Source organism: Lissotriton helveticus, chromosome 2_1 (genome assembly GCF_964261635.1).
Source record: "Lissotriton helveticus chromosome 2_1, aLisHel1.1, whole genome shotgun sequence".
Classification (NCBI taxonomy): Eukaryota; Metazoa; Chordata; class Amphibia; order Caudata; family Salamandridae; genus Lissotriton; species Lissotriton helveticus.
Genome location: NC_136059.1, coordinates 134739054 through 134757094, shown reverse-complemented (window position 1 = coordinate 134757094; position 18041 = coordinate 134739054). Strand labels below are relative to the sequence as shown.

The 18041-nt window shown below is 44.5% G+C and overlaps 1 protein-coding gene across 9 annotated transcripts in view; it reads right to left on the bottom strand.

The window, feature by feature from the left end:
* The window catches only part of LOC144817794 (uncharacterized), a 77883-nt gene that overhangs the window by 15760 nt on the left and 44082 nt on the right, over window positions 1-18041 (bottom strand). For 2 of the 9 annotated variants that reach the window (XM_078674619.1, XM_078674620.1), the window contains exon 2: window positions 9082-9164. The exons of 3 other annotated variants lie outside the window; for them this stretch is intronic. The gene's annotated coding sequence lies outside the window, so the exon portion shown is untranslated. Of the gene's footprint in view, window positions 1-621; window positions 1552-9081; window positions 9165-16352; window positions 16537-16657; window positions 16764-18041 lie in introns of those variants that run through there. 4 more of the 9 variants (XM_078674617.1, XM_078674618.1, XM_078674623.1 and 1 more) reach the window with 4 other exon arrangements.

Below are 18041 nucleotides of genomic sequence, written 5' to 3'. Positions count from 1 at the left end.
CGGCGCTCCCATCCATACTGGGTGGCGCCCCCACTAGGGACCTTGAAAACTGCTCACCGATCATGACCTTACCGCCACAGGCCAGATAGTTGACCGACTATCTGGCCCCCCACAACCCCTATAGGTCATGTCTCCTCAATCCTACTAGCCAAGCTAGGAAGTCTCCTATCAATATATCATTCCCCGCCCTGGACAGGTGTACACCATCGTGAGAATAACAGTGGTCCCCCCAGATGCACCCGTGAGGTATACTGTGAAGGTGGGCAGACCGAAACAACTTCTCCACCTTATTGTTGACCCTCTTTACCGAATGGTTCAACGCTGTTGTTGACCGCCCACCCCTCCATACCCTCCTCGGAATAATGTGTGACCAAGCTAGTGTGCACCCCGGGAGGGTTCTTGCCAACCAACTACCTGTTGTCAGTATGTGCTCGATTAAGGCCCGTCTGCCCAATCTCACCAAGTCATTGCCCCCCATGTGCACTATGACTACTGATGGCGGTGACCTGTGCCACCCTAACAATTCTTCGACAAAACATTGCAGTTGGTCAATGCCCAAACCGCCCCGTCCATGGAAGGACACTCTAAAACCATATTCCTCAGATGTGTGAATCGCATCACCTGCTCTGAATATGTCCGCGGGCCGTCTCATGAATGAGTGGCCCATGACCCAGACCACTTGTCGTCCATTCTTTGCTCCTGACGTGGTGGATAGTTGATACTGGGCCGGTCCCTGTTCCCGCCCTGCGTCACAGGCTCGTGAAACTGTAATCCAAACAAAAGACAAAGAACGTGAGTGCACATCTCCAATGAATCACAACATATGCAACCGCAAGTACTGTTTAAAAAAGTCCGAAGACCATCGCCCCAACTGTTTAACCTTGTCTGCCTGCAGACCCCCGGCCGTCGCTTCCGTAGCGGCCCCAATCCTGAAAGAATGAGTCCCAAAATCACTTGGGTTCAAGCCTGCAGCTGCAATTGTCATTGCCAGCACCTTTTGGAACTGAAATTTTGTTAACGGGGTGCCGTCCGTATGCCGCAGCAAGGCCCCTCCCCATGTCGCCACCCTTTGCTGTAGGTAGGCCTCAACGTGCGCCACCGGACAACAAGGACTACCAGGAGCGCGCTGCAACACAATGCTACTCCCCTGGGCCTCTTGGTCTGTCTTGGACCTGGCAATCGTGATGAGCAGGGAATCCCCCCTCACTTGTACGTGGTCCCTACGCAGACCCCCCTCGGTATCCCTTTTATTGGCAGCCACTAGTTCGCCTATTCGCAGGGCACCATAGAATGCCAGCGCAAATGCTGCCCGGAACAGGACAACTTCACTAGGTGAGGAGCATGTCGCCTCCAGTGCAGCCAGCAAGGTGGTTAACCTGTGAAATCCTATCGGATGCCTAGTATCCTTCTTGCGCCCCTCCAGGCGCCGCCAGCCGCGCAGCGCCTTCCTGACCATGAAGCAATCTGTGGGGTCCCCAACCCCTCGGAGCTGAGCCATAAACGATATGGCGGCCTTATACCGACTGGCGGTTGCCGCCGACCGGCCTTCCTCATGAAGAGTCACTAAAAATTGGGCAAAGGCGCCCTCCTGACCCCACTTATGCTCCCATGTGGGACCCAAAAAGGCGCAGTACGCACGGAACGCCCCTTCATTAGCTTTCCTTGTCCTGAGCCCTAGACTGGCTGCCAGAGGTCTTGTAATCCGGAGCGCCGATTTACCACAGTGCTTTGGGAAGTGGCGCTGCCGCTAGCTCCGCTGATTTGCCCTGAATTGCACATTCAGCTTTAAGCACTGCAACGCAATTTCCTTTAACAGTCGCAATATCCACTTGCAGCGTGCTGCCTGTTGGTTAATGCATTCTACCACTGTCATGTTATCAGACCAGAATATCACCGAGTTATTCCTGAACTCTTCTGGCCAGGACAATAATGCTACCCAAATCGGGAACAACTCTAGGAAACCAATGTTGCTCGTCAGACCACTTGTCGCCCACCAAGCTGGCCACCTCTGGGCCGACCAGCAATTCCCCAGGATTGCGCCAAACCCCACACTTCCCGCCGAGTCCGTCCAAAGATCTAACTCTGCTGAAGAGGCTGGGGCCTTGGTCCAGACTACCCGGCCATTGAAGTCCGCCAGGAATGCCAGCCAAATGAGCATGTCCTGGCGAACCTCGGCCGACAGCCTGGTGCGGTGGTGCCCTTCCCTGAGGCCCACCATGGCCTGCGCAATGAATCGTGAGAAAGGGCGAGCCATTGGCATCCCCCGTAGCACAAAATTTAGCTGTCCCACCGTTTGCTGCAGTTGATGCAGTGTCACTTTGCCGCTTTTAAGACATTGCTGCAAGGAGGCCCTGAATTTGGCAATCTTTTCCAACGGCAAACGGAAGCAGCCTTCCACGGAGTCTAGTTCGATGCCCAGAAACTCCAGGGAGGTAGTCGGCCCCACCGTCTTACCTGATGCCAACGGCCCCCGAAACGCCGCATGAGCACGCAAAATTCCTGCAATGCCCTTGCACAATCCCGAGAGCCAGCTGGGCCGAGAAACAGGAAATCATCCAGATAATGCATCACATGCTGATGCCCTGAGGCCAATGAGAATGCCCATTCCAGAAACGAGCTAAACATTTCAAAATAAGCACAGGAAATTTAACAACCCATCGGCATGCACATGTCCATGTAATATCTTCCCTGGAATGCAAACCCCAACAAATGCTGATCCTTGGGATGAACCGGCAGCAGCCTAAATGCAGATTCAATATCCGATTTTGCTAGCAGTGCCCCAGGACCCAGGCGATTCAACATGACCACTGCGTCATCGAACGATGCATACCTCACACTGCATACGCCGGGATCGATTGCCTCGTTCACGGAAGCCCCTCTTGGTGCAGACAGATTATGTATGAGCCTGAACTCGCCCGGCTCCCTCTTGGGAACTACCCCTAAAGGGGAACACACAAAATTGGCAGCCGGTACCTTTTCAAACGGTCCAGCAACCCGCCCCAAGCGAACCTCCTTTGCAATTTTTGTAGCGACCACGGTCAGGTTGTGTCGTAACGGACAATTGGTTCCTGCACAATGGGGGACCTCGAAAGTCAACCGCCGGGATCCTGAAGCCACATGAGAAGCCATCCCGCAGGATCCCGGCGGACACTCGATCAGGGTATTTGCTTAGCCAGGGGGTCATAGCCAAAATCTCCACGGGTGACTACGTAATCCTCTGTGACACCGTGTCAATCCTGCTTAGTACCCCCTTTTCCCCCGGTAACATTGCCCTTGGATTGGCAGCTAGTTTCGGAGTGGGAGGTGTTGCCACAACCTGCGCAGGCATGCCTGAACCTGCATGTTCCCTGCGGCCTACTACATGTTCCTTTGTTGAAACCCCAACATACCCCCGTGGGCTGGCCGAAAGGGCTGTGGCTGTTTCTGTTGAACAGCCTTGAAACCATTTGTGCTCGACCCCGTTCCTACCGCCGAGCCTGGCGTGAACTGCCCATGCCAAGATACAGTGTCCAAACAATCCCAAGTCAATGACTCATTAAACTCCTTTGCCTTTCTAAAAGACACATCGTACCCTTTCCATGCGCCCCCCCCGTATTTCTCATGGTAGCCCACGATCCTGCTCTGGTAGCAAGCCGGGGCTCCTAACAATTCCGGTGTTCATTCATTTATTATTGCCACAAACACAGAGAAGGCCCTAATCCAAGCCATCATAGTCTCCTCCACCCTGAATTCCGCCATTTTGGCCCTCCATTCACTTGGGTATAAGAATTCCTTCTGGGTCTTGGCATACTCAAATTCTCGATTGTCCGTCAACAATGAAAACATATTAATATACTTATTGGCCCAAACAAACTCTTTCGTGGCCATCGGCACATGTTGTGCCAGACTTTCCCGCCTGGACGGTATGGCACCCTCCCCGATTATTGGGAGCGACATCTTACCATCTTCCGCCGCATCTCCGGTATTGTCTGTTGCCTTATTTTGATTCTCGCCTGCGGCCGGGCTCGCCACCTGTAGAGGGATAGAAGACATGTTCCCCCCCCAGAGCCTCTCACCCGCCGGAGCTCGTCGATGATTTGCCTAGCCTCCGCAGCCGGATCTTCCGCGGCCGCGGACCCCCCCGCTCCCTTCTTCAACCAAGGCAATACCGCTGCTAGATGTATCGCCAGCTCGGGGGGTATCTGTTCCTTATCAATTGGTGTGATAATCACAGGGATCGGCAATCCCCCCTCCGGAGCGGGCACCGGGTCGGCCGCCGGGGTTACTGGGACAAGCGGGACTTCCATCGGGACCGGGGCCTCGCTAGGAACCGTTTTCCCTTTCTTCATTTTACCCTTATTCCCTCCCGGAGTGACATTTGGCAAAGCAGGCCCGCAACCCTCTTAGGTCTCCCTGCTGGCCCGCCCTGAGCTTCCACTTTTTTCTGGAGCGCCGCTAAACTGCGATCCATTCGGTCCATTTTACCAAATTTTCTGTCCATCGCCGACACGCGAGTTACCAGTGTGCGAAGCATTCGTTCCATCTTGGAGCTCTTTCCATTCTTTTTTCCGGGCATATCCGCTGTTCAGCTCTCCTCTCTGGCTCCTTGGATCTCTGAACCCGCCTGGACAACTGAAACAGAAAGAACAACGATTACCACGTTCAAAAACTGCTGCTTGTTCCCTAGAGGGCTCACGAGCGACAAGTGGTGCAACCTTCAGAGCGAGGGAACAAGAGGACGCCTGCTTGGGCCCCGCGCCTTTTAACCTTCCACGGGTAGGCGGGGTGGCATCCCCCTCCCGCCCACAAATGCACGGGCTTCCGGGCGGGGATTTAGGACAACCCTCTTATGCGGTGGGGGTGTGCTCCGGCCTCGCCACTTCAGGCATACCAGCCGGGGCTACGCCCCTCGCCTGCAAAAGGTTTCCCGGGCGGGGCACCCAGCCATACGTTTGGGGTGACTGAGAGGTCCCCCCTTTCCATTCTCTTTATGAAAAATTGAGAACAGATAAAAGTAAAATACAAAGTGTTTCTGATGTTCGTAATCTTTTGGATGTATGTTCTGTTCTACACAATTTACACAAAATATCCAACAAGATGCTCAGGAGTTTCTAATGTGTATGCTTACAGAATTGGAAAATGAAGGTGTAGACATAGAGAATATTTTTGGCATTTGTTATAAATGGGAACATCAATGTGAAAATTGTATGCATACATGCAGTACTAATGTAGACACTAAAAGATTTTTATATTTGACATTACCGGACTGTAAATCAGTGTCTTTCAGTAAATTAGTTAAAGCTGCAAACCAAAACATGGAGTGTAGGTAATACAAATCAGAAATGTTATCAACATTATTTATCCAAAGATATGGAAAATATATAATTTTAATGATGCAACTTTGTACAGCTGATGGAAGAAAAGTGGACACTTTAATAAAACATTTGTTGCTACACATCTATCAATATCTGGAAGGACTTTTGTAGCAGTAGCAACTATTTTCCACAATGGTCCTTCAATAACATCAGGACATTACACTGCATATCTGCATGTATAACTATTGTTTCATGATGTAAAAGATGTTGAAGCTTTTCTTTCAGAAACTCGGGTTAATGGAAGTTTAAGAATACTATTGAGTAATTTCCAAAGAAAAGGACTTTCCATATACTATTTGGCCTTGTGGAAAAGTACGTGCATCAAAAGTGAGTTAAGATATGTTTTTTATAAATTTTACATTATTTATTGAAATGTTGTATGGGTTTTTTAAACACAATCTTTTTGATTGTGTTTTTCTTGCCCGCTGTCATATGATGAGTAGTATTGAACTCACTGTTTTAAGTGAAATCCAATATATTCTGAGAACAGCAAAAATAAACCATATTACATGTTGTACAAGTTATTTTGATTTTTGTATTATGAAATATATATTATATATATATTATACTCCCCTTGTCTCACGCTCACTCACCTTTTTCCACCCTCTATCACCCCTCTATCACCCCTCTTAACTCACCCTCACTGCCCTTCTCTCACCCTCCCTCACCCCTGTTCCCTTACTCCACTTCCCTCACTACCCCTCATTCCTCATTCCTTCACTGCCCTTTTCCCCTCTCCCGTTCACTCACTCCTTCTCTCACTCCTTCTGTCCTCTCACACTCTCACTCCCCTTCCCTCACTCTCTCACTCTTAGTCTCACTCTCTCCGTCCTCTCACACTCTCACTCCCCTTCCCTCACTCTCTCACTCTTAGCCTCACTCTCTCCGTCCTCTCACTCTCTCACTCCTCTTCTGTCACGCTCACTCCCTATAAGTCACCCACACTCTTTCACTTACCTTTCTTTGCTCCCTTATTCAGTCCTTTTCTCTCACTCTTTCCTTCACTACCTCTACGTCCTCACTCCCTCAGTCCCCTTGTCTTACACTCACTCGCCTTTATCCACCCTCTATCATCCCTCTTCCCTCAACCTTCTACTTTATTTCTTAGTATCCTTTTATGACTTTTAATCTCCTGCCTTGTCTCTTGTATTGTGAAATATATATTGTAAATATTATAACTTACTTTTTTTTCTCTTCCACAGATATTACATTTAGTAAAAATATGTAATTAAGTTTACATTTCTTATAAGGTAAGTTTGACAAACAAATGTTACTTTCTCATCACTCTTTTCCTTAGCCTCACTACTCTTCTCTCACCCACCCACACCCCCGTTCCCTTACTGCGCTTCCCTCACTTATTCTCAATCCTCATGTTTACTCCCCTTTCCCTCACTCCCCTCCCACATTCACCTTCTTTCAGACCTCCTGCTTTACTTCCCTTCCTCTCTCTTCCCTTCCTTCGCTCCTTCACTCTTTTTCCACCCTTACTCACCTTACTCCACTTCACTAACTCCTTCTCTCACTCCCTCTGTCTTCTTACTTCCTCACTCCCCTTCCCTCACTCTCTCTCTTAGCCTCACTCTCTCCGTCCTTAATCTCTCACTCCTCTTCTGTCACGCTCACTCCCTTTAACTCACCTACACTCCCTCACTTAGCTTTCTATGCTCCCTCACTCAGTCCCCTTCTCTCACTCTTCCCTTCAGTCCCTCTGTCTCCTCATTCCCTCACTCCCCTTGTCTCACGCTCACTTGCCTTTATCCACCCTCTATCACCCTTCTTTACTCACCCTCACTGCCCTTCTCTCACTCTCCTTTACCCCCATTTCCTTACTCCACTTCCCTCACAACCTCTCATTCCCCATTCCTTCACTCCCCTTCCCCTCTCTCCCCTCCGCCACTTACCAGCTCTCAGTCACTCTACTTCAGTCCCCTTCCCCTTTGTTCTATATTTTGCTCCCTCAGTAATTCCCCTTCCCTCAGTCACCTTACTCAACTTCATTCACTACTTCTCTCACTCACTCTGTCCTCCCACATCCTCACTCCCCTTCCCTCACTCTCTCACTCTTACCCTCACTTTGTCACCCCTTCCCTCACGCTCACTCCCTTTAACTCCCGAACACTCCCTTATTTATCTTTCTATGCTCCCTTACTTAGTCTCCTTCTCTCACTCCTTCCTTTACTACCTCTATGTCCTCACTCCCTCACTCCCCTTGTCTTACGCTCACTCGCCTTTATCCACACTCTATCACTCCTCTTTCTTCAACCTCACTGCTCTTCTCTCACCCTCCCTCACCCCCGTTTCCTTACTCCACTTCCCTCACTTATCCTCATTCCCCATCCTTAACTCCCCTTACCCTCACTGTCCTCCTACAGTCACATTTTCCCAGATCCTCTGCTTCATTCCCCTTCCCTTGCTCCCTCAGTAATTCCCCTACTCTCAGTCACCTTACTCCACTTTATTCACTCCTTCTCTCACTCCCTCTGTCCTCTCACTTCTTCACTCCTCTTCCCTCACTCCCTCTTTGTTACCCTCACTCTCATTGTCCCCTCACTCTCACACCCCTTCACTCACTCTCACTCACCTTCCATCCCTCATTGTCGTGAATTCACCCTCACTCACTCTCCTTCCCTTCCCTCTCACTCACTCCCCTTTCCTTACTCTGCTTTCCTCATTTAGTTTTGCTAACTCACATTCCTTCAGTTCATTTCTCTCTCCCTCTCTTCCTCTCTGTCACTGAATCTATCCACCTCATTATCCTCTTAGTAATTTGCTCACCCTCTATTTCTTTTTCCCTCTCTCTGTCCTTCACCATACCTTTGTTTCCCTTTCTGTGTCCTTCACTCCTACTTTATCTCCTAGTACCCTTTTTTGACTTTTAATCTCCTGCCTTGTCTCTTGTATTTTGAAATATATATTATAAAAAGTATAACTTATTTTTTTTCCTCTTCCACAGATATTAAATTTAGTAAAATATATGTAATTAAGTGTACATTACTTATAAGGTAAGTTTGACAAACAAAATTTAGTTTCTCATCACTCTTTTCCTTAACCTCACTACTCTTCTCTCACCCTACCTCACCCCTGTTCCCTTACTCCACTTCCCTCATTTATTCTCATTCCCCATGTTTACTCCCCTTTCCCTCACTCCCCTCTCACACTCAACTTTTTTCAGTCCCCCTGCTTTTCTTCCCTTCCACTCTTTTCCCTTCCTTCGCTCCCTCACTCATTCCCCTTCCCTCACTCACCTTACTCCACTTCACTCACTCGTTCTCTCACTCCTTCTGTCCTCTCACTTCTTCACTCCCCTTTCCTCACTTCCTCTCTTAGCCTCACTCTCTCCATTCCCTCACTCTCTTACTCCTGTTACGTCACGTTCACTCCCTTTAATTCACCCACACTCCCTCACTTACCTTTCTTTGCTCCCTCACTCAGTCCCCTTCTCTCACTCTTTTCGTCACTCCCTCTGTCTCCTCACTCCCTCATTCCCCTTGTCTCACGCTCACTTGCCTTTATCCACCACTCTTTCCTCAACCTCATTGTTCTTCGCTCACCCTCCCTCACCCCTGTTCCCTTACTCCACTTCCCTCATTTATTCTCATTCCCGATGTTTACTCTCCTTCCCCTCACTCCCCTCCCACACTCACTTTCTTTCAGTCCCCCTTCTTCACTTCCCTTCCCCTCTCTTCCCTTCCTTCGCTCATTCACTCATTCCCCTTTCCTTACTTACCTTACTCCACTTCACTCACTCCTTCTCATACTCCCTCTGTCCTCTCACTTCTTCACTGCCCTCCTCTCACTCCGTCTGTCTTACTGTAAGGAGACAAGGCCGTTTTAGCAGGAGTGCCAGGAACCGAAGTCCAGCCCAACCCGTCCCCCCTACACCAATTGCGGCTATCAAACACTAGAACTCAATGGTGATCGGGAGGGAAAGGAGGGAACAAAACAAGGTAAGAAGGGGAAGAGACACTGGACCTCTTGAACGGCTTTCTCTCTGGTCGAAGCTGGTGCTAAAAGGAATGATTAATTAGTACAACAACAAGCAACAAACAATACCTACAGTACTCTGCACATATATATTGCCTATTACCTGGTGAAGACAAAGGGGTGACCTGGGTTATCTGTATTCCTAAACGTTCACAGTGACTAAGTACCACGAGATGCCTGTCATAAATAAAAGCATGTAACCATGGCATATGCCACACGCCAATGAGTAATGATATATAGTGCTGAGCTATCTTACCCCTTGAAAACAACGCGTTAGCAGCGTGGTAAACAACTGAGCTATTTAGGATCACAGCGATAATGTGTCTGGAGAAGCAATGAGCGTATGCATGAGAAGCAACAAAACCCTCACGGACGAAATGTTTAAATAAAGGTGCGCTACAAGCGCGTTACCAGGTCGTCTTTTTCCCAGCACTGTGACAAATGCCAACCTCCAAGTAGAGCAACAGAATAGATATGGGTACAGAAATCAAACATAAAAAAAGGAGTGTACCACCAGGCGGACCACAACTCCCAGAATACAATAGTAAGCACCAACCACCCACACCCCGCAAGGCCGGCCGTTGACGGAACCGTAGTCCGGCCAAATGGAGGATCCGCAAGAGTGTAGGTAAGGGGGCCCCTCAAGAACTCTGAGAGGAGACAGCCGGCACCGGGGACAATGTTGGTATCCAAAACAAAAAGGGGAGGATCGGTAATAGACCGCAATATAAACAAAGCGGTATTCCGAAGCTTGAACTCTAAACTTCGAGGTTCAGTGAAGCACAACAGCGCTTCAGTAAAAGAATAGGCAAAGGTTCTTTTCAGCGAAGGACAACTCGGTCATCAGAAAATGAGGTGGGTCCGATTAGGCAGGAACCACAACAGGAAACAAGGTGAGCGAGGCGGGCGAAGCGGAAGTGATGCTCCGCAACTAGCGACGTGAAAACTAGAGCGCAAGCTCAGAACAGCGGGGAGATCAGGCTTTAGTATCCTGCCCGATCCCCTCATACAGGCGCAGTATCACGCGGCCATCTTGGATTGGTCTTGCGTTGTCTGCTTGGTATACATTTCCATGGAAGGGCTGGCAGGCGTGACACTTACCCTCACTCCCTCTGTCCCCTCACTCTCACTTCCCTTCAATCACCCTCACTCATCTTCAAACCCTCACTGTCATCAACTTACTCTCACTCACTCCACCTTCCTTCTCCCTCACTCCCCTTGTCTTACTCTCACTCCCATTACTTTATCCTCCCTCACCCTCTTTCCCTCAATATCAATCCCTTTTCACCTTGACTCATTTCTTTCCGTCACTCCCTATCACTCTCCTTCGTTCACTCCACTTCGACTCACTCTTGTTTACAACTCACCTTCTCTTACTCCTCTTCTGTCACTTGTTACCTCTGTCACTTTCTCCCCTTCATTCACTCATTTCATTCATTCATTTATTTATTCAGTACACATTCTCTGAAAAAAAGAATTGCAAAATATGTAAAGAATATAGCTTTTTGGAGAATTGGAGTTAGTTCTGAAAAGAACTTTTTTTTAAATATTTTTTTATACTTTTTTATAACTATTTTATTTTTTTTTGTATTTTTTTCAGGGGAAACACAAAACCAGGGATTGCAAAACTGCTCAACAGGAGCAAAAAAAAGGGGAACCAGTAGGTATATATAGTTAGGACCTAGTTACCATAGGAAATTCCGAACATTCTATTGGGAATAACTTTGGCGCCGATTGAGGGATCTGCCTGTAACTGTCCTTAAATTTGCCTCGCTCCTTCCCTGAAAGTTTCGGGGGCATTCATCAAGCGGGGGCCGAGAAAAAAGGGGGGTCCCAAAACGTGTTTTCCCCATGTTAGTTTCCATAGGCTACAGCTCGAACGGCTGAACGGAATTACACCAGATTTGGCAAAATGGTAGGGACTGGTATGCAGCAGTGCCATTTGTATGTTTGGTGTAAATCCCTCCAGTAGTTTATGCGAAAATTGAATGTGAAATTGAGTCCAATGCAATTTTCCATTGGACCTTTAGACACAGCTACAGCCCGAACGGCTGAATGGAATTACTGCAAACTTGGCAAAATGGTAGAGCCTGGTATGCAGAAGTGCCTTTTGTATATTTGGTGAAAATCCCTTCAGTAATTGTTGAGAAAATCAACTTTTTTCAAATTATATATCTATATTAGGGACACGGTGCGTGCACGGGCGTGCTCCGTCCGTGCACGTGCGCGGACCTTAGCGTGCGCGCGCGGAATTCGGATTGGCTGTTGGACATATGTCAACATTCCAGTCAGTCGAAATGTGGAAGTGTTGTTCGCAATCTTGTTTTTGTGGCAGATGATAGTGGTTGTAAACAGAAGTGTAATAGTTGACAAGTAGGCAGGTATTCCTGAGCCCCCTAGGTTTTGTCATGGTGTCTGTAAAGGACCCCGAAGGTTGAAAAGAAAAAAAAAATAATAATTGAATCGCGAGGTCCGCGCCCATGCGCGGACCGCGGCTCAAAAAGACAAAAAAGAAATACATTAAAATAACAAGTTTCAGTGTTTAGATGTTGGTTGAGTGCAACATTGAGTGATGACTTTCACCTTTTGGTTTAGGTAGGTGTTTTGTGGAGAGTTAGTATGGTAATTGGTAGAGAGCATTGGGGGTAGGTTGAAGATTATGTGAGTTTGAAAGTGTTGATAATTTGAACCAATTAAAACGTTACTTTGGTTTTGATTTTGTGTGTGATGAAATGTGATTGGCTGGGTATTCGAATATGTATGTAAAATGAGATGGAACAGCCATTTTGAGATTTTAGTGTTTAAGGTATACTTCTGAGGTGTGATATTGAGACAGAATTTACTGTACAACAGTTTTCTAGAAGGTGAGTTGTTAATTTGTTAGGAGAACTCTGTTGTTCACTTTAAGTTAATAGGAAAAATGTTTTCTGTTAGTTATTTTATGTTTTTCTGTTATACTTATGGATTGAGTAGGGCAACATCAGATGCAGTGCTTTATATTTCTAATTCTTGCTTGATACTATACACTGCCCAGGGAAACACGGCCATTTTGTGACTATAGTGTCTGACGTACTTTTGTGTGGAAATTTTGGTGTTCAATTTCTGGTGTGAGATTTACACAGTAGTAACTCTTGTTATAGAATTTAATAGTTTTTCTCTGCACTATCTCACTCTTACCCTGCAACATCTCACTGTCTTACTCTTTCTTTTAATAGTACACTAACATCAATAATGGTTGAAAATGAAGAGTCATTTGACATTGTTATAGACATTTTTGTGACTGTTATTGAGGATGTTCCTGTTGATGAGAGTAATCCTGAAGGAGAGCTTTATGATGGAAGAGATGGCATGGACGATTTCTATGATGAATCCTTGGATTCAGATTTAATGGAAGCTTTTGAGTTCATTGAGTTTGAGGATTCGTTTGCGAGATTTTCAATATTGACATTGCTGATGATGCAATCTTAGACGATCATTTAAATTTTGGAAATTCCCAACAATAAATTTAAATTTAGTAAATAAATATTGTATGAGAATTTATGTAATTTATGAGGTAGTAGCAAACTGATAATTTTGTGTGTAACATAGTAAGTTTACTCATAAATACTTTCCTTCTCCCCAAAATTTTCTTAAATGTGTATTTGACATCTCTTCTTCATGTCCTGCATCCTTTCTCTCACTGTCTGTCTCGGATGCAGAAGATTGCAATATAAGTAAGATAAAAGAACAGCAAGTGTGTCTCACCAGAGCAGGAAATCATGGCGTAAGCGCAGTTTCTCTTTCTTTTAATAGTACACTAACATAAAATGATGAATGAACATGAGGAGCCTACCAACATCTTCTTTGAAATAACAGCAACGTTTATTGAAGCAACTTATGCTGTGGTGTATATTGATCCTATAGATGAAACAAATCATGAAGAACATGAAGGAGATACCATGGCAGATTTTTTTGATGAAACACCAGATATGGAATTAATGGAATGTGTAGACGTTGTTGAGTTTGACGAATCATTTTCAGACACTTTGATGGATGAAATTTCTGATGAAGAAATGCTACACGTTCTTTTAGATTTTGAAAATTCTGATAAATAAATTTTAATTTAGTAAAGAAAAATTGTTTTGAAAATTATACTTATTTAAATGTAATTTATGAGGTAGTAGCAAAGTGATACAATTTTGTGTTCTTCATGTCCTGTATCCTTTCTGTCACTGACTGTCTCTGATGTACTAGTTTACAAAATAAGTAAGTATATAGAACAGCAAGTGTGTTTCACCAGAGTAAGAACTCATGACCCCCTACACCAATTCTGATCACACATTGAGAAAGGAAGGAATCATGTGAACAAATTTGTTTCTCCTGTCCTGAAAGACTACAGTATGGATTCAATATACCACAAGAACTTGTATTACAACATACAAGGTATCTACAGAGGAGACGATGTCCATTTCCATTTACCATTTTTTTTTTTTTATTCCAAAAGGTCAGCACACCGTGAGTGCTCGGTAAATGCACGGTGCGCGAACCCTATCGCCGCCATTTTGTGGTTTCAGAAGAGAGTGAAAAATATAACTTAAACGTGGGAAGGGGGTAGGGTAGAGTGTCCCTGACCCCTTAGGCCTTCTCAGCGGGTCCTTCAAGGACTCCTAAGGTTAAAAATAATGTTTATTTTTTAAAAAATACCAGAAAACACGATATGTCCGCGCACAGGGAGTGCTCGGTGAGTACTCGGTGAGTGCTCGGTGCGTGGACCTCGGTAAAAATGAATAAAAAAAAATAAGTTAAAAATCATATTTGAGTGTTTACATGTTAGTTGGCTCTAAAAAGAGCCGTTGTGTTCATTGTGTTTTTTTTGGTACCTACAAGTAAGTACCAACGCAGAGTCTGATGTTACAGAGAAACACTTTGTTCCCTTCATCAGTGAAATGTACACCATCTGTCCTATAGATGCCTTGCATGTTGTAACGCAAGTTGTTGTGGTATATAGAACCCATTCCATAGTCTCTCATAGTCTTTCCTTGCTTTCTCAATCTGTGGACAAAATTGATTGGACCAATTCCATTTTTGCCTTTGGCATATATTGGAATAGACAAAGGCAGTTTGAGGAAAAAGTGACATCAATTGTCCAAAGATGTCCTTCAATAGCATTTTCAGACCAACCCCAGCCAAAGTGCATAAGTCATTTCCAGAACAGTGCACAATTATGAGGTCAGGATGTGGGAGATGCATGAAGGATTTCACCAATGGTATCAATTGGTGACATCTCAATCCTCTCTTGCCAATCCATAAAATATCCACATTTGGTAAATCAAGGTTTAAAATTCCTATGTTTGTTGCATACCTTTTAGACCAGAATTCAAAACTGTGTCCTACAAACCAGCCTGAAGGCATCTTCAAGGCAGTTCTGGTTGATGAGGGTTGTAAATGAAATGGCAGTTGGAAAGCATGCAGTTTCGAAAAAAAAAAAAGAGGGGGGCATTCACTGCACTTGAAGCTTAAGAAATGATTGGTGCTTTCTGAAAATGGAAAAGAGCATATTAGGGTGCATATTTTTTTTAAAAGAAGCAATTCTAATGGTTCAGAAAAGGTAATTGAAAGGAATATTGCACATGATTAGCTGCTATTTTGAAAGCTCTAACAACCTTGCTAGATTCATTTGCAACATAGTATAATGAACTTTTAAACTCTGTTCTTCCTTAGGTGGGAGTTACCATGGTAACAGGTTGAATGAGCACTAGGGGGATGGGTGAATATTATGTGAGTTTGAAAGTGTGGGAATGTAGAAACAATTGAAATGTTAGTTTAGTTTTGAAATAGTGTGGGAAGAGATTTCATTGGTTAAGACCTGAAATATGTGTGATGGATGAGTGGGAATGTGTGCCATTTCTGGTTTCAGTTTCTGAGGTGCATTTCAGAGATTCTGCTTAAGAAAATCTGCTGTGTGTTTGACACTGTTCTATATTTTCAAAAGCGATTTTAAAGGTGAGTAATATAGAGAGAGTGTTGTATGCAGTATTGCGAAGCATAACAAGCATATTGGGCTTCATTCCTGTTGTATTTTGAAAATGAGTCAGGTTTCTGCATTGTAGTGTAGTGTTCATTTAAATGGGTTGTGCTCTGTGTGTAAAATGATTTACCATGCTAAATGTTTTTTGATAAAATGTGTGCCTTAAAGATTTTTGACAAGCATCACAGTGAGTGTCTGTGTGAATTAAGGAATTATATTTTCACCTTTTTCCATAATGTTAGCTGTGTGTGCTTACAGTTTGTATTTTTTAGTTTATAAGGTAGACTTCTTTTTAAATTGTTTTTCATGTTTGGATTCAATGCTGTTATAGAGATAGTGTAATGGTTTCATTGGACTTGTAAATATGCTCCTTTTTTAGAAGCGCAGTGTGCAACCTTTAACAAAGCAAGTTTTTTAAATGCTAATTCCTAACTATATAAGGCCTGAGACCTATGTTTTTTTCAGTGAATTTCAAAGGTTTTTTAAATGCTAATTCCTAACTATATAAGGCCTGAAACTTATGGTTTTTTTCATTGAATTCGCAAGGTTTTTTAAATGCTAATTCTATTAGCGGATAACGTTTTTATATATTAAAAGTTTTTTAAATCGCAAATGCCTGCTTTGCTAACAAAGTTTTTAAGCACAGGCTCTTTTGTCTCTGGTGGCCATCTTGTGAGACTGCATATCAGAATTTTTTTAATGAAATATATGAGGATTTGAGAAGTCACTCAAAATGTGCCCTAATTTTTCTTTCTTCAGCATAATCATAATTTCTATGGCAAAATGAACCCCCTCATTTTGTTCCTTTGCAAATTAAATGTTTTAAGTGTTAACACTTTATTCCAATCAAGATGACTTCAGGTGTGCCATACTTTTGTCATAAGTAAGACTGTTAGCGCTCTAGTTGTTCTTTAGAACACTCTGGGACATTCTGTCATTGGGCTATAGTTGGGCTACATCTGGCTGATATTTGGGCTACTGTCAAACCAGGCTACGTCGTCCCTTACCTTGTCCTGATAGCGAATCCCTCTGGAATGACGTAGATGATTTTCGCAGAGACGCAAGGCACCAACTTCCCAAATGACTAACTATACTCTTACAGAAATTTTATTCACAGTAAAAATAAACCTAGAAATAGGGGAGGAGGGCCGGTACTGGACGTTGATGGGTAAGATGATTCTTGCTGTCGACCTGCGAGGCAACAAGTATCAAAGTTGTAAACACAAGACCTACTTGATTAGCTACTTCCTAGACTACAAATCTAAGGTTTAACCTATCTACTCTTTTTTAGAGTTTTTAGTCATAAACCTACCTGCGAACAGTCTTGTCTTGGCGAACGTCCAGTATGTCTTGGTCTTGTCTTGAAATTCAAGTCATCAGATTTTCTCTCTGGTGAGTTGTTCAAGAAGTGGGTTGCTATAAGATACAAAATGCATTCAGTTAAACACTATTCCTAGTCTTCTCTCTTTTCATATATGAAGCTTCCTATTGCAAACTTACTTGAAATTGTTTTCATTTAACTCTAATAAAGGGGTTCTGCAAGCTCTTGAGTCTTGGCCTGCTCTTTTTAAGAAAACAAAATAACACAGGGAAAAATACAAAATGCACAATGACTTCACTTTCCTTGAAGCCTTCCTAATTAGCATTCAATTTCTGACAAGAAAATATTGTTACTAACAATAAAATACTGCGAAATTCCTACACCACAATAACTTCTTGCAATGTCAAAATGTTAAAATGTGTCAGATTACTTCTTTCCAGTAACGCTGCCAGGAAATAAATGTTCCAAAATTGTTCGAGTCTTTCTTGCGTTGGGCGCCTGAAATAATAGCTAAATTGCACTTAACTTTGTTTTCCTTTCTTCCCTGCAGGAGTCGAGATGAAGGAAAATCCGAAATGATGACTCCAGACAGCTTCAGGATCATCCAAAAGGTCAGTGCCACGGAGAATTTCCAGACGCGGTCCTTCCTCGAGTCAGATGAAAGGCAAAGCGTCTTTTAGAAAGCTCGGTGCGGTTTAAATAGTAGGCCGCATCCAGAAAGCTCTAGAAGTAACGTGCACTCTTTCACGCAAGCTGACAGCCTAGCGCAGCTAGCGTGATATATGTCATACACTTTCAGGGCATTGCAGCAGTCAGCATAAAAGACGATTCAAGTGCAAGTTAAAAGAAAGTAAATCAAACCCTATGTAAATACAAAGAAACTGTATAACATACTAGGTGCCTTCCCAATATTAATTGCAGAAAACATGTACAATAATAGAAAAACATTACATTACCACATACTGATAATCAGGACGTGCGGGTGCACGGGAAAGGGGTGGGTTTTTTAAGGACCAAACATGCCATAAGAATGGTGGGACGGAGGGTCCGAATCTGCGCAGGGAGACAAGATTGGAGAGTCATGACAGTTACGTTTGTTTTTTTTTGTCTCTGGTGGCCATCTTTGGGCTACATTGGGCTACATTTGGGCTCTAACATATATATAGCCCAATGTAGCCCAATATATATTTTTTCAAAGTTAATTTTCGTAAAACCCACTGGAGCACATATCTTGAGACATAGCAAAGGCACATCGGGCTACCAGTCCCTACAATGTTGCCAAGTTTGGTGGAAAACCATTCAGCCGTTCGGGCTAAAAGTGAGTCCAACCGCCCTATGGAAATTAACATGGGGAAAACACGTTTTGGGACCCCCC